We start from the raw sequence: 17402 nt of genomic DNA on the forward strand, positions 1-17402 counted from the left end.
ACACCAAGACCACTGAGAGTAGGGAGGTTAGGTATCAGCAGACTTCTGTTATGGTCAGAGATTGATTGATAGTTTATTTAACTAGCCGTTGTACTGGAAACATTACATGGAGGCTCCTAGCAATGCCACAAAGAGAGCTGTGACTAGCCCCCTATAACGGACTGAACTTTCATAGGCAGGAGTTTTCTTTGTGAGAGGAAGCACAGGCTAAGAAAAATTGTTCCCAACGAGATGTGCATTCACAGCATGAGGACCGTTTTTAAGAGGGAAGCAGTGGGGGCCCATTCACACCCAGTGGCGACGGGGGCATATCACCGACAAAAGATACCCTCCAACCATGGGCGTAGCCAGGATTTTTGTTAGGGTGGGCAGGCTTGGTTGGGGGGGGGGAGAGACTTTTATTGGGGAGAGGCAGAACTGACGTGATTGGTCAGTTAGTTAAGTATTTCTATTGTTTTACTTGATGGGGGGGAAAGCTGCCCCCTGCCCCCGCCCATGCCTCCAACTGAGGAAGAGAATGATATTGGAGCCATATAAAGGGCCTAGGATAAGGTGCATCTTGTTGTCCTGTCTGACTTTACACAGAACAGTCCTCTTTTTGAAGGTGCCTTCTATTTGAAGGGCTGTGCAGTTTAGAGACAGGGCAGGACAGCAAGAGGGAAGCACAGGGGTTGGGAAGCTGCCCATGATGGTTGGCATCTGTCCAACAGGCAAAGCAGCCACATATATCACCTGGCAAGTGTTTCCTCCAGTATACTGAGATGTATTCCTATTTTAGTCATATGAATTATTTCCCAATACAGTGGTACCTCGGGTTACGTACGCTTCGGGTTGCATACTTTTCAGGTTATGAACGCCGCTAATCCGGAAGTGCAACCCGACGTGCGCGCGATCTGCGCATGCGCAGAGTGTTTTTCGTGGTTTCTTCTGGTTTTTTCATGTTTTTTCAGAACGAATTGTTCGGGTTACGTCCTTTTCGGGTTACGTACTGTAACCTGGAACGAATTAAGTACATAACCTGGGGTACCACTGTAGTATCTATGCATAGAAATTAGCAGAATAATGTGTTATGTAAATCTGTGCCCTCTTTTGCCCCCCCCCCTTTTTAGATGAGCAAGTGGCCACCCAAGACCTGCAGGAGGACAGGCCAGGTTAACAAGATAACAGGGAGGTGACATCTATAACCTGGAGCAGTAAATGTGTCTGAAAGCACCCCTCTAAATCCACAGAGGGGACAATTTGCTTTGTGTAGTGAGAGAAACACAGAAAGGCCACAATCCAACGATTGCAGGGATGAGGAAACACTGTTCCTTCAATGATAGTCTTTTGGGTGCCACATGGCAATTGTGGGCGTGGACAGAGCTGATGATGGACATGGACAGGACCCAAAGCCAGTGGTAGGTGGAAGCATCTTATCACCCTCCCTCTCCCTTCAGGCAGCTGAAAGAGGAGCCCATTGCTCTTGCCAGAGGTTTGAGCTCACTGCTTGCACAGTGAGTCCTTCCATTGTTCCATCCATCCTTGACACCCTTGTTTCTTCCCCTGCCCCCATTCTCTCCCTCCAAGCTCCTCCTAATACACAGACATGAAATCAAGTATAATTCTTTGTGAAGACTGCATCGTAAGACTGCACTTTGGGTTGGCAACAAATGGGGTGGTTCTCTCTCAGTGGGTGGAACAGTGTATTTCATCTGTTCCTTGGGCGGCATCAGAAGTTACTTGAATGTGGGATATAAATACATTCAGTTTCCAAACAGATGTTGAAGCCAAGGGCCATAAGTTGGTTTCCCACCCCCGGAGTAAAGGTTAGTTTGTTGTGTGATGGTAGAGGAACTGCTGGGGAAAGAGGGGAGTGGGTTATTGGCTCAGGGCATCCCAGTTTTAAAGCTTCACACTGTAGTTGCTCTTCATGATTGCTCTTTTGCCCAGGCAGACCTATTCTAAGGTCAGAAATTAAGCATCACAGTTTGCCCAGATGCTTCTGCTCTTGCCTATCCCCCTACAAGCACACAGGGTCAAATAATCCCTTTCTCTTCCCCTCCACCCCCACCTCTTTCTCATTTGGGCCCATTAATGCATCTCAGCAAGGGTTGCCAAACAAAGGTCTTAGTTGATGTATGTCACAGCCAGTTCCTGTTTCTCTAGCCCTGTGGAAAACCTCTACTACAGAAACAGGAACTGGTTGTCACATCAGTTAAGACCTTTCTTTGGCAACCTTGTCTGAGATGCATTAGGGTGCATTGAGAGTGTGGGTGGAAAGGGATGATCCGCCCCCATGTGCTTGCTAGAGCTCAAAAGCAAAGAGCATTAGCCTAAAAAAAAGTTTCGCTAAACCAGTTGAGAAGTGGAGCAATGTTAATCCTGGGCAATGGCATCCTAGTTTAGTGGATGTGGTAAGGCAGGATAATGTAAACGAAGAGCATTATTGCTAAACGACCTGCTATATCACGCGAGGCTTTAAAGAGACACTCAAAGTTGTAATTAAGTGTTTTAGCCCTCCTGAATGCACCAGTATAATTGAGGGTGAAACCCCGGCCTTTATCACAGAGACTCTTAAATCCTTCTTTCCACATCGTCTTCTCTTTGCATAACAATTTCTCCATTAGGCACTCGTAATACTGCTGCATTCACCCTTTCCTTTTGAAATATCTTTAGAGTCCAGATCTGCCTGTAACCCAGATTTATGGGCCATCGAGTCCAGGGCTAATCTGACTGGCAACAGTCTTCCAAGGTTCCAGAATGAAGAGCTCTAACTCAGCCCCAAGATCCTTTAATTGAAGGTGCCAGGTATATAACGCAGGTATATAACCATCAATGTTCATTGCAATCCTTACATTTTCAGCCTGCCCTCCACATTCTATGATTTCAAGTCCAGCAAAATGTGGAGAGCAAGAAAATGAGGGGAAGGCGGGGGGGGGGGGTGTCACAGGTTTTGAAGCAGGTTTCCAGCCTTTTAAACATATTATTCTTTGCATTTTAAAAAGAAATGTGGAGGTAACTGGCTGGGAGATCATGACTTGCCCCAAGCAAAAAATAGAATCTGTATTGGAGATGAGCGTTGAGCTGAGATCTGAATCTAATGCTTACAAAGTAGACACAAACACCATGCAATATTTTAAAATACAGAATACAATAATTAAAACAGCAAAAAATTATAACCACAACATAAAAATGTGCAGAAGAGACAGAATAAAACAGTGTGCAAGAGAAAGTTATTTGTATTTTGCAGTAAAAGACATGGGCAGTTCAAATTAATTTTATTTGAAACAAAATTACAAAATGCTACAATGTAAGCTTATGTACAAGGGTTGAATTGGGTCGAGTTAACTGTGTTAAAATGAACTGAGCTGATCTACTTCTTTCTTGGTGTAAACCAGGTCTAGAATAAGAGGCAGACGAGATGTGACATAATGAAAGTATGATTTTAAATATATAAATAGCTCGGCATGCATGATTTTAAATAGAAAAATAACCAGCATTACTGGGGGAGGGGGCTGGATGAGGGTCATAGTATTTGGGCTTTACCTTTTGTCCCCCACCTTCCATGTTCTGATTCAAATCGATATTCCCTGCATGCAGCAGCTATTTGTCATGGGTGGGATGTTCACATTTGCACCAGTGGGAGATTCCCTCCCATTGCAAATAGCTAAGAAGAGCAGTCCTGATTCAAAGGGGAGGGTGCGAGAGCAAAGGATTAAAAACCCCCAACCATCACAGTCCTGAGCTAGCCTTAAAAAAAAGAAAAAAAGCAAGGGCTAAAGGCATGAATAACATGACCTCTAGTTTGGGCCGATATGAAGTGAAAGTTGAGATACAGTATTTGTGTCAAATCTTTTTTCAAACTGTGAATGCCCATTCTCTTTCTTCCTTCCTGATCCCAAACTCGCAGATTTGACAGGCTCCCAAGAACCCTCTCATCTCATTGTAGCCTCTCTGCCTAAGGAAACTGCCTTTCTTTCTTTCTTTCTTTCTTTCTTTCTTTCTTTCTTTCTTTCTTTCTTTCCCATTCCATGCTGTGTTGATCTCTAATAATTTGACAAAATACAGGGCAAAATTATGTGGGAAGTTAAAATAAAAGAAAGTCCTAAGGCTGTTTTCATTAACACAAGCAGCAAAATTCATTGTTCCTTGCTTACTTGGGAGACTTGTGGGAAAGCACACCAGGGAAATATCAATAAAAAGTTTTCTTTTGTCATTTTAAATTAGATAGATAGCAATCATCTGACCAGTTACCCTGGCAAATTATATTGCTCACATGCACAAAGGTAGAAGAATCTAAAAATGTTCTGAGTTTGCATCCACTTGACAGGTTGCACTGGGGAGAACTGCCTACGCTGAGAGCATGGAGGCAAGCAGGTGCACACCAGCGCAAGCTGTGATGTGGGGGTCACACCAGTGTGGCACCCGCAAGCTCCATCGCACCCTCAAGCACTACTTTGGTTCCTCCCAGAGGCACACAAGAACCACTCTTGAAGGTACCCTAAACCACATTTGAAAGCCTGGCTGGAAACCCACCCTGAAGTGTGCTTCATCCAGGCACACACACACACACACACAGACCAGAAGCCCCAACACCATTACCTAAACTGATCTGCACAAAGAAGAGGCTTCCACTGCAGTGCCTACCTTTGGGAAAGAGGGGACTTGAGTTATTACAGGAAGACAGATTTCAGCTGAATACTGGAAGAAACTTCTTGGTGGCAAGAGCGATTCATCAAAGGAACCAATTACTTAGAAGAAGGATGGACTCTCCCTCAGTCTGGGTCTTCAAGCAAAGGCTTTGGGGTGCTCCAGCTCTGGGATCTCCTGCACTGAGCAAGAGAGTGAACATTATAGCCTACAAGGCCCCCTTCAAATGTATGATTCTAAGGGGTGGCATCAAAGCATGGCAGAAAAGCAATCGCTCAGGCTGTGACCCTATGCTATCTGCCTGGCACTTACTCACTTAGTAGTGAGTAAGCCCCAGTGAGCTTCATGGGACAGTAAACACTCATTGGATTGCATTGTGTCAGTTGCACAATGTGGTGCTCTCCAGATGTTGAGGGTTACAACTCTTGCCACCCCTGACAACTGACCATGCTGGGTTAGGGCTGATGCAAGTTGTAGCCCAAAACGTTTGCAGATAACTCACCTTTGCTACCCCTGAATTACAGAAAACATCAGACGCTAGATCAGGGGTCCCCAAACTAAGGCCCGGGGGCCAGATACAGCCCAATCGCCTTCTCAATCGGGCCCATGGACGGTCCGGGAATCGGCGTGTTTTTACATGAGTAGAATGTGTCCTTTTAATTAAAATGCATCTCTGGGTTATTTGTGGGGCATAGGAATTCGTGCATATTTTTTTTCAAAATATAGTCCGGCCCCCCACAAGGTCCGAGGGACAGTGGACCAGCCCCCGCTGAAAAAGTTTGCTGACCCCTGCACTAGATTGTGGAAGGAGAGAGGTCGATTCCATCCAAACATTTTGCATTGTACGCAGGCCATCTGTCACGCCATCTTCTGGGACAAGTAAGATGTGATTTTCTATGATTCAGAAGATCAGCTGAGAAGCACAAGCCCCGAGTCTCCCTGATTCATTCACTGCCCTTCCAGCCTGTCTCTCATTCATTTCCCAGCTCCCATTGTAGCACAGTCCACAGCAATGGCCCAGGATCTTAATGTACTCATTAGGACATAACAATTTATCACTGCCAGGCAGATAACAGAGAAAACCCAATACAGAGGATACACTGCATTTTAAAAGAGCATAAACAATTTAAAGCAAATTAAAAATAAATCTGCCCTGTCTTAATAAAGGTCTCATAAATATACTAGCAAATTACAATGAGATCAGTAGGACTGGAGCAATACAGCAGGGGTTTGGGGGAGGATATTGATCTAATGCACGGCCTGCCTTCAAATCAGTTCACATATCCAGAAAACATAGAGGACCCAAAAAATATATTTGAAATTATCTTCATTTTTAAAAATGATAATAAATATTCAAAATGTTCAGCATCTCCCCCCACACCCAGGTCATTTAAGAAGCCAAGCCATCAGTGATCTGCTAAAGTAATTGTAATGTAAGGGAGACACTAAAGTAAATTGCAAAACACCCACCACACCACACCACCCACCAACACACACACACACACACACCACCTACCTTGAAGAGTCATATAAGAGATTCCTTTTCACATTGGAGTGATTTGACAAACAGACAAACAAAAATGTATCAGCAGAATTCTTTTTGCTCCAAATCTTGTGGCATGCATCAGAAATGCAAATCACATCACTAAGTCTTCTGATTAAGGTGGAGGCAGTGCTTACACATAAGGAATGGATGTGATATTGAAGTTAGCATAATAAACCACGTGTTTTGAAGCAGCTGTTCTAGTGCCCCTTTGCACAGATATTCCTGAATTATATGGGGCTTGATCCAGCCAAATTAAGTGCTAATGACTTGCTTAATCTCTCCCTCTGAAATCAATGAGACTTGAATGTGCTTAACTTCAGCTAAGTCAGGTCCATGATCTGTAAAGGGTACTGGGCTTTTCTGGGTGGGGTGTGTAAGTGTGTGCAAGAGAGATGGACAGATTTGTGTGCAGTGATTGTGGTGTTGTTGTGTGTCATTCAACACCACCAACCTCCAATTACTAGGAGAGTGTCTTAGCAGGATTCTCAGCAAACATGCACAGAATTGATCTCTGGAGACTCAACTATTCATATTGATATTTATTGATACCAGAGATATGCATGGAAACTGAAAAGAGGTGCTGAATAACTACAGACACTCCATTTCTGTCAAACCTATACTAATGACGTTTGTGAATTAGGGATAGCAGAACAGATAGGCACAGGAAGATTGTTTCTAAGGGTGCAATTCTGAATTCAGATCTGGCGGTCATGTGGTGGGCGTACCAGGGGTGTGTGCTGTGCTTGCTGATTGGCTGCTGCAGTGAGCATTGCTGTGTGCACTCTGACCCCTGTTCCTGCACTGTCAGTTGCGTACTGCTTCCCATGAGCTATCTCTGTGTGAGCTCACAGTTTGCATACACCTGATAAGGGCACGTGGGAACTCTCCCCTCCATGTTGACAGGTGGGTGCAGTTCCCATGGTGCTGCCAGCTGAGTTGGCTCTCTCTGTCTGGGTGGCTTGTTTCCACTCTGCTGGGCTAGGACCATCTCAGCTGGCATTTCCCCCTCCTGACCAAGCTCTGGATCTGGCGCATTTTATACCTTTTTAACTGTGGCTGGCACAAGTTATACCATCTTCCTGAGTTTAGGATTGCTCCCTAAGCTACTACCCTGCCTCCGACATCTGATAATATCCAGATGCTTCAGATGATGCCACAAGGCCGTAAAGATGTGATTCATCCCTTGTTGTCCATTCCCAGCTCCTCAGCCAGTTTTTAGCTAGCACAAGCTATTACTCAAATAGAAATGTTTTGATTAATTCCAGTTAAAAGAAATCGGGGGTGGGTGAGAGGAGTGAGCATGGATGTTCCTGTTTTCCAAAATCAGATCTCACAGAATTGGGGGGGGGGGGGGACACAGAATCTGAAAGCCAGAAAGTGAAATTGATGGGATACAGACCAGACTAGAAATGTCACTCCTGGGCTGAAACATGTGAGACAAAAGGCTGTAATTTACAACTGAAATGAATTTGTCTTCTGCAATTGCCTTAAAATCCTTTTGCGGGCGGGGGGGGGCAGATCTTGATAATGAACATTCAGTATTTGTGATTCAGTGATATTTAATATTTTCTTGTAGTGTTTGATATCTGACATGCAAGGGTTTTCAGAATTTGACAGCACTCAGTAGATGACATTCCATGGCATGTAGTATTTCAAAACTAGACTTGGAACTGCACAAGCACTTGGTAGCTGATGTCTTCTTGAGCTGGTTTAGTGAAGTGGCTAATGATCCAATCTTATGTATCCAGTTTGTACTCTTCTTTTACCTGCTGAATTGAATTGGGAGGAAGAGGAAACTGCAGTCTCATACCCCCTGGGATACTTTTCATTTCCAGTTAAGAAAAGGCTAGAAGGCCTATCCTATACCTTGCAGGCTCTCCCTACCATTGTCATCTCGTTCCCTTCTCAAACGTCTGGTGCTTAGAAAAGGAAGGGAATTAACAGGAAAGCCTAGGAACGGGGTTGAACCCCATTTCTTCCTGCACTCTTAATTCAAAGGGCTCTACTCAAAATGAGGTGAGACTTTTTGAATTGGGGGATTTGAATTTTGAATTGAATTGTGAGTGTCTTGCAATCTGTCTTTGCCACACCTCCCTACGTCCAAATCTATGTCTTTATTTTCTCTTTCAAAGGGTGGTAACCAAATGTAAATTACGTTTTCCAGCTTTTGCATGAGCAGACTCTAAAATGTATTGGCAGGCTTAGGCTATGAAATCATGGCAGATCCCATTTTAGGGAATGCCAGTCTTTCTGCTTTCTCACATGACTGCGCTGAGGGAGGAAGGGCCCTTGACTGCAACACACCAGCCTCCATGAGGGAATATATCAAGGCATCCTGCTGACGAGAAGCGAGCACTTGTTTTATTGATGTGCAACATCAATTTTCTTGACTTTATGAGGAGGAGGCCAGCTCCCATTTCTGACAGCCAAGTCTCACAAATTTTCTTATTGGTAAACAAAACAAAAACCTGGTGGGTTCATGATTCTGAACCACAAAATGGATGTGTCATTTTGTACTTCATTTATTTGATCTAGACGTTAATAGAGTTCAATTCAGACAGTAACACATAATTTCTATGACATTTAGTCTCTTTCTAGTATAGGGAAATTTATATAACAGTATTGGGACCCATAATGGGCCTTTAAAGTATTTATGATTATCTTATTCCAAGGGGCTCAAGGCAGTGTATATGGTTCTTTCTGCCTCATGATATCCTGACAACAACCCTATGAGGCAGGCTAGATTTAGAGACAGTGACTGGTCCAAGTTCACCCAATGGAGATCTGAACCTGCATTTTCCTGATGACCTGGTATTGGTCCAACATTGTAACCACAACACTACACAGGCTCTCACATGATCATCCACCTCCAGGAATGACAAGAGCCTGCTCGTCATGTGCGAAAATGATCAGTCTCACACCAGTGTGGGTTGAAAGAGTCTGATGCTTCAAGGGCTTCAGGAGCCTTTATTTATGGGGCAGCAACACAAAAGCATACAGGAAGATTTCACCATATTTGGACTACATTATTGCATCAGGTGGGTAGCCGTGTTGGTCTATCAGCTGATCACCCATTCCCACCACCCTTCTGAGCAATACCCCTCCCCACTCCCTCACTATATTTAAGGATCTGGTGACTTCTGTTTCAGTGTATCTGAAGAAGTGTGCATGCACACGAAAGCTCATACCAGGAACAAACTCAGTTGGTCTCTAAGGTGCTACTAGAAAGAATTTTCGATTTTGTTTTGATTATTGCATCAGCCAGGGATATGGAAGTGCCATATATGGGTAGGGTGGACTTATTTTTGCTTACGTAGCTTAACATGCTATGTCTACGTAGATCAATGGGCCTGTGTGTATGCGATGTTCACTGCGCCTAGTAGGTGTGGTACATGTTCATCCTGATAAGGGCGGTACCCCAGTAGGCACGGTGCACATTGGTGCATGGTCTTTCTGATAAGGGCGGTTTGTGGCTTTGTGTCATATACGCCTAAAGGGCAAGTTTCCCTACACAGGAAGGAGCATTTGTGGTTTAAGAGGGAAACACATTAGTAAGATGACTCACTTTACTAGTGCATTTTGGAACAGGTTCAGTATGGAAGCGACTTCCACATCACACTAATAACCGTGAATTGGATCTCAGGTAAACCCTAATCTTTTGATGAAGTTTTATGTTTATTCAGGAAAGCAGATGTTTCTTTTTAAGGCTCTAGGCTGAGAAATGATACTGGTTCTCACTTTATATTCATAGTGTTATTGGAAGCCTGTGCAATACATTCAGCTCCTTAGCACCCTCCATCCAACAACTGAAAACCAGGCAACTGATTAAGCCTGAAGACAATTATTTCCTGAAACAACACACATCTTAACTGCTTCAGTGACTCTGAAAATTGAGCAGTAAGCTAACTGAACCTCCCTTACCCTTGCTGATGGGCTGGTTAGTTGAAATGCTGTGGTCATTTACAAAAGAAATGTGCTTTTTCAGCAAACTACTCAAGCAGGGTTTGAGGTTGTGTGCTGGCGCTAGAAGACTCAGGAGTCAAAACCTGTTATTAAAAAATAAAACACTGGTATATGGTTTGTTTATGCCTTGAATGTCAAGGCCAATCTATCCTGGAAATTAAAGGTGGTATTCAACTAACGTGTCCCATCAGTGCAATGATTTCTGTTTTGTGCAGCAGGACTTCCCCGCTCTCCTCCCCACCCCAAGTACACCCCATGCCTAGGGATGGAAGAGAAGTTGGATTCAGTATGCATTTAAAGCCTAATCCATAAAACTTGCACTTTCTGAAACAATATATGAACCAAAACACAGCTATCCTTCCCAATTCACACTTACCTGAATTCTGAGATGCAGTTCTATAATGAAACCATGTTTACAAAAATGCATATATTGGGGGAAAGTGTGCATAAAAATGAAGATATTAATGAAAATATCATACAAAAACACTATATTAGGGGGAAATGCTTGCAAAAATGTGTGCATTAGTCAAAACTGCATAAAGCGTGCCTTTGTGCGTTTGTTATATACTGAGAAAACACTCAAGTTTGGGGAAGTTTCTACAATATATAAAAACTACAGAGGATCTTTCCATGTAGAGTAATAAGATGAATACCGGGGGGGGGGGGGAATCCAGCAAAAGTTAAACACATAATCAATGCAATCCTATCTACATTTACTTGAAAGTAAGCCCCCGTGTATTCGATGGGATTCAATCTTGTTTCTACATAGTCTGAAACTAAATCAATGAGACTGACCTCTGAGTAGACGTGTTTAGGATTATGTCATCAGTCTCATGGGTTTCAGTGGAAGAAATAAATGCATGCTTAACTCTGTCCTGATGACATCAGAGGTACCTTAAAGCAGAGCTGAAGCTATGGCGGGGGGTGGGGGCTAGCCGGGGTTTTTGCCCTGGGCAAAGCCATTGTGGTGTAGTGGTTAAGAGTGGTAGACTCGTAATCTGGTGAACTGGGTTCGCGTCTCCACTCCTCCACATGCAGCTGCTGGGTGACCTTGGGCTAGTCACACTTCTTTGAAGTCTCTCAGCCCCACTCACCTCACAGAGTGTTTGTTGTGGGGGAGGAAGGGAAAGGAGAGTGTTGGCTGCTTTGAGATTCCTTTGGGTAGTGATAAAGCGGGATATCAAATCCAAACTCTTCTTCTCTGCATATCAAATCCAAACCCCTCCTCCTCCTCCTCCTCCTCCTCCTCCTCCTCCTCCTCCTCCTCTTCAGGGGTGCCATTGAGGCTCTCAGCCTGTGTGTATCCGTACACAAATGCACGTGGGGGTGTGTGTGCCAAACTGATCTTTGACTTGGCTGAAATACAGCCTAGTTTTGCCCCTGCCTTAAAGTACTTAACTTGGCCAGATTGTGCCCTGAATTTCACCTCCCATGATGTGTGAGAGAGTGAGCCTACAGAACAGAGGCAAATCAGCAGATTTGTGACTAATAGCATTAAGGAGAGGCGAATGCACCCTTATTTGTGGAAGGCATCCGTGGCGTATCTTTCCCTCATAATGTAATAATGCAGTTGAATTTTATCTTCACAAACTTGTGTGCACAGTGTATTGGATAAACCTCTATAGAGGAGGCCAGAGTGAGCCATATATGCTGCACCTTTCAGTGCAGCTACATCAAATTTGGTATCCTCTCCCCGGAGAGCTGTACCTGTGCAACTGCCATTCAGTTCAATAGGCTTCTGATGAGGCATCACTTTGAGGACAGGGCTGTTGTCATTAGCTGGTGCAGCTGGGGAGGGGGGATAATCCCAAAAGGTTCAGTAAATAAGTTTTAAATTTAGCCTTCTAGCAAAATTTTGAATGTATTATTTACTTTTTGGATCCAGTTCCTGAATCCGCACTAAAGCTCCATAGCATAATCAATTATGGATTTATTGCAATGTACAATAGAATCCAATTTCCAGGGATTGCCTCAGGAGATGTTTTAGGATGATGATAAAACTAACAGTAATAGGTCTACAACTGCTAGAGTTAATTTCCACAGCCGCTAATTTTATAAATAACTAGAAAGAATGCCAGCTCCCAGTTACCTAGCCTGTGGGTCCATGCTGACAGGCCAGAATTCTCCTCTCCCAAATATATGCCCCTCTCTCCCCACACCGAGATTTCATTCTTAAATTTTGTACGGTAATGCGAGAATTAAACATCTGGAAGAAAGGAAGCATCAATTCAAAGTTGTCCAATGCCATCTTTTCCTCCAAGAAGCAGATGGCATCTGGCACCTCACACAAACTCAGCCTAAGCAGTACTGGGGACTGCCAGCAGCTGGCACAAATTTCTGGACCAGCTGAATATGTGCAAGCAATATGCCAATGACCCATGTAACCCAAAGAGGATTGAATGGCTGATTGGAGCCATCGCGGGTGTGAATACTTCATTGCAATCAGCACTGGATTTGAGGGTGTGCCACCCTTGAGATATCTCATGCCACACCCTCCCTGCACCACAAGGGATGAAGCATCTTTTAATACTTCTTGTAGCCTTGGAACAGTGTTTTCACTCCCCCCCCCTTTTTTTTGCTACTCCACTCCCAGTGCCCTTCAGCTGCTGGGTACGACAATGGGAAGGGCTGTAGCTCAGTGGTAGCACCTGTGCTGTGCATGCAGAAGTCCCAGGTTCAATCCCCAGCCTCTCCAGGTAGGGCTGGGACACCTCTCTGAACTGTCACTAATGGCAGGGTGGCTAGAGTGCTACTCTCAGCTTATCCTACCTCACAGGAGCATTGTGTACATGAAATGGAGTGGGGGGTGAGGATGCGAAGAAGCACCATGCATGCCATCTTCAGCTCCTTGTAGGAAGAGCAGGATATGAATGCAATCATAGGGTGTCACTAGATTTAGAGATCATCCAGTAGCAGAATTTTGCAGCTTGAAGGACTGTGTGAACAGCACTGGCAGCATTAAACTCCACAGCTAAGTCTTCTGTATGTGAGGAAAGTATAACATAATCAGATTGCCCTTGGAGATTGTCAGGTGCTCCTGAGATAATATGGAGGCAAAAAGGCTGATAAGGGAACAATGTGGGCTTTTTAATTAGAGATAGAAAAGCCTCCTGATCGGTTCATGGCCCACCAAAGCCCAGCCTGCTTTCTTTCAGAAGCTTTTTATCCATGACCAAATTATGCTTTCCCCACTTTTTTTATATATTAAAACTGCTCATCTGAGACTATTCTCAGTCTGTCCCACCCAGAGAGCTAGTTAGATACTAAGGGTGGGGGAAACTAGGTATGTAATATATTAACAGCTTTAGAAAGTGGAAGCAGAGATAAAGCGTGTTGTTTTCCGTAACAGCGACACCCTTTGTGAGACGTTATTAAATCCCATGCTCTACTTTAATATATGGGCAATGATAATCTCAGTTTGAGACAAAAGGCAATCACACAATGGTAGGTTGCTAGGTGCTCAGAGGACTTTGGGCACAGGCCCATGTCGCAGATTTGCATATGCTAATTTATACATATAGATGTGTCGGGGGGGGGGAGCGGTAGACAGTGGTGGATGGCATGACAGAGCAGAGACCTCCTAGAAGACGAGTTGCTGTCATTTACCAGAATGGGGGAAAGTGAGATGGCAGGTAGGGCATCGCAGTGCAAACACATTGGCAGGCACACCGGATCAGCTGTGCTGGTGCATTTGCACTATGCTGCTCTCCCTTTCCACCTCTCTTCTCCCTCTCCTGGTAAGCAGCAACTCATCATGCCATCCACTACTGAGGGTGGGTCTCTGGGGTCTCACCAACACTATGCCTTGCAGTGTGCTCAGCTACCCTATAAACAAAGTAGGGAAGGTAATAATTACGTTTTAAAGGGGCGTGGGGAAGGAGCAGCAGATCCAGGACCCGCTGCCAAGGACTTGATTGCTTGTGCGCCCTAGGTCTGCCCCTAACAACAATTCTGCACAACCATAGCACTGCGCTGCTGACCTTTGACACTCCCCGCAACTTGTGGGGATCAGCATTCTAGCCAAAGTGGATCACACAAACCTAAAGCAGAGGCAGATTTTGGGGAGTGCGACTGGCTTGAACGCACTGGGTGCTGAGCCGAACAACAGAAGGTGAAAGGCGGAGGGCGTTGAATTTGGGCATCACACAGGGGGCTGCTGAAATGTTAAAGCCCAAAGTCTGCCACCGCCTAAAGTCTATCTTCTTCTGCCTGAATTCATCTCTTTAGCTGTGAGAGGAGGGATCACCCTCTCATTGCTTTGATGGTTAATCCTCAAGAGAGATATGGAGAAGGCATTAACCACATATCCAGGCCATTAGCCAGTCATATGCTTAGCAAAAGGGAAGTCCAATACATCTCTCTCTCTCTCTCTCTCTCTCTCTCTCTCTCTCTCTCTCTCTCTGTGTGTGTGTGTGTGTGTTTAAACTGGAACTTGGGATATTGACAATAAATAAAATGTTTATGTGACTGGCAGGGGTGGGAGGGAAAAGCAGTGATATTGGTTTCTTGGATAAATGCTCTTTTCTCATACCCTCAGTCCTGAATTTCTCATGCACATACAAGATGGGAGGCACTGATAAATCTAGAAAGCCACATATGCCAGCCTCCTCATACGTTTTCAGTGCACAATGACAGGGATCTAAATTGCTTTATTCTGATTAGTGAAGGTCCCCTGACTGTAAAATATACACTGCAGGAAAAAAGATTGAGTTTTACTTCCTTTGACACATCAATTTGGAAGAATTATAGCTCTCACACAGGGTCCAAAGTATGTATCTACCTTCATGCATGTGCTCTAGAAGCTAATTACCAGCATATATATTGAGGAAGGAAGATGCAATTAGTGTTCTAGAGACCTACAATAATTACATGCTGGTGGCATCCCTCCCCCAATAAATTTTTAGACCACTGAGCTGCAATTTTCAAATATCTCCAAAAGAACAATGAAAAAAGTTGATTTAAGAACAAAATAGCATTGGCCAAAACCTTAAACACACACACACACACACACACACACACACACCCTTTACAGGATTCCCAAGCTAGTTTCCATATACTGGATCCTACCAGAAATAAGAAACAGCACACAAATAATTGGGTGTGCTCCATTTACAGAACAGCATTGCATGACGTGCACATCCAACTGTCAGAGCTAGTGGCAATTATTCCTTTGCAATTTCTCCATCAGAGCATTCCCTAGAATCAACCATGTCCTTTAAACATTTGACCGGGGTGGGTGGGGATACTTTAAAAATATTCGTTAAATTATTATGAGGATCTAAACCCCAACCCACCCCCCCAAAATATCACAATGAGTAGTTTCTGAGCAGGGTTGTGCAGAGTGAGTAACAACGACAATTTAAACAATACATTTATGCAAATGAAATTTGTTCTGCCAGAAACCACAGTTTTTTGGACTTCTATCCTTCTCTTTAAAACTTACCAAATAATATAGGCAGTGGGGCTTGCCTTGGACTCCCAAGTAAAATTCTGGCGCTCTAGGGGTGTGGTGGAAATGGATTAGCGTCAGAAATCAAACTGTGTGTGAAAAGTACTTTGGGTGGACCTGGAATATTGAGTTGAGGGTATCATTGTGGTGTTCATCAGCTGCTATCCTAGCACCATTTTTTGAAAGTTAGGTCCCCCACTTCTAGGAACAAAAGCAATCAGATTTGGCTATATATGTTGGCATCCCAGAAGTTAATTTAAGCTAATTCTGTGTGAGGGAATGCTTCCTGAAAATGCATTGCTGTCTTGTGGTCTTGTAGCCTGTGAAGAATTCTTGTCCTGCCCAATCCTACATTTTATGCCCACACTTCTCATCCCAGACATTTTGCTACCAAATGGCAAAAGCCACCCCTGCCTCTGACCCCTGCTAGAGCCAACACTTCAAGAGGTCTTGCTGCAACATTCCTGCCTTCACCTATCACCCCTTTTCCTTTTCCTTTGGCCCAGCTCACAAAGCTTCCTTGTGGCTAGTTTTGAGTTTCTCACATACTCAATAGAATCGTAGAATGGTAGAGTTGGAAGAGGCCCTGAGAACCATATAGTCCAGCCCCCTGCAATGCAGAAATATGCAGCTGTTCCACATGGGAATCAAACCTGCATTCTTGGTGTTATCAGCACCAGTCCACGATCTAACCAGCTGAGCTATCCAAGGAGATGCTTTCAATGTCCCCCAATTGTTTGGACGCCGCCAGCAACTGCTCAGATCACTGAATACCAAATGCTGCTGCTTCACTGTGTGTCCAGCGAAGCCAAGGTGGGTAAATGAGTGTGCAAGCTTCCCGGCTGCACAACACTCTTCACCAGGCAGCCGACAAATTCTGCGAAATTGACAAATGGATTAGCATAACAGAGTAACTTTGTCAGCCCGGTGGAGCACCCTGTCCGACTTTTCCTCTTCTTCTTTTTCCAAGCACCCCTTTCGACAACAGCAGTTTGACAAACGAAATGGTATGTGCATACCTGTTTTGTATCTGTAATTCTCAAAGCAGCTGCACTAGCCCAGGGGAAATGTACTTGAAGGCATCGTCTCTGTCTCACTTCTTATGGGTATCAAAGACACCACACGTAACAAGAAGCTGAGCAATTTAGTGGGGATTTACACACATTAACTCCTCTAAAGAAAAATCAAATGCTTTTTCACAGTGCCGGCTGAACTGAGCTGGCTGTGTCATCCGCGCTGTCCCCTTCGCCGCCGCCTGAACGCAGACAGCTCATGCAGCGAATGATGAATTGGAAAAGCTGCAGTGCGCGATGCTGGTGTAAGCCACATGGGGAGTACAAACGCAGAGAAAAGCCGCTCGCATGAAGGGACTTAAACCCAAAGCCACTTTTATTGGGGAAAGAACTCCCTGCATGCTGAGCATGATCTGGAGGAGGGTAGGGGGAGAGAACCTTCACCGCAGCCTTTGTGTTAAACCCCACCATGAGCCACACTCACACGGCTCTTTAGAAGTTGGCTGCCATTAAAACCTAAACAAAAGCAACGAGCAAATGCAGCTAGGACTTTCGGTCTTTCCTCTCGATTTCAGACCAGCTGCTCAATAGCTGCTTTACAGGCCAAGTGGCACTCCCCACCCACCCCAGTCAAGAGAAGGACTTCAGCCTGCCTTAAATGTAAGGGACTGGATGGAGGGAACTTCCCAACCAATAGCACCCAGATTCTTGTAGTCATCAAACATTCTTTACAGGGCCAAATTTGCAGTGCCTAATGCGCCAAAGGAAGGGAGCAGTGGCAGGGCGTTGGGTGAAAAAGCTA

This window comes from Lacerta agilis, chromosome 4 (assembly GCF_009819535.1).
Source record: "Lacerta agilis isolate rLacAgi1 chromosome 4, rLacAgi1.pri, whole genome shotgun sequence".
Lineage (NCBI taxonomy): Eukaryota > Metazoa > Chordata > Lepidosauria > Squamata > Lacertidae > Lacerta > Lacerta agilis.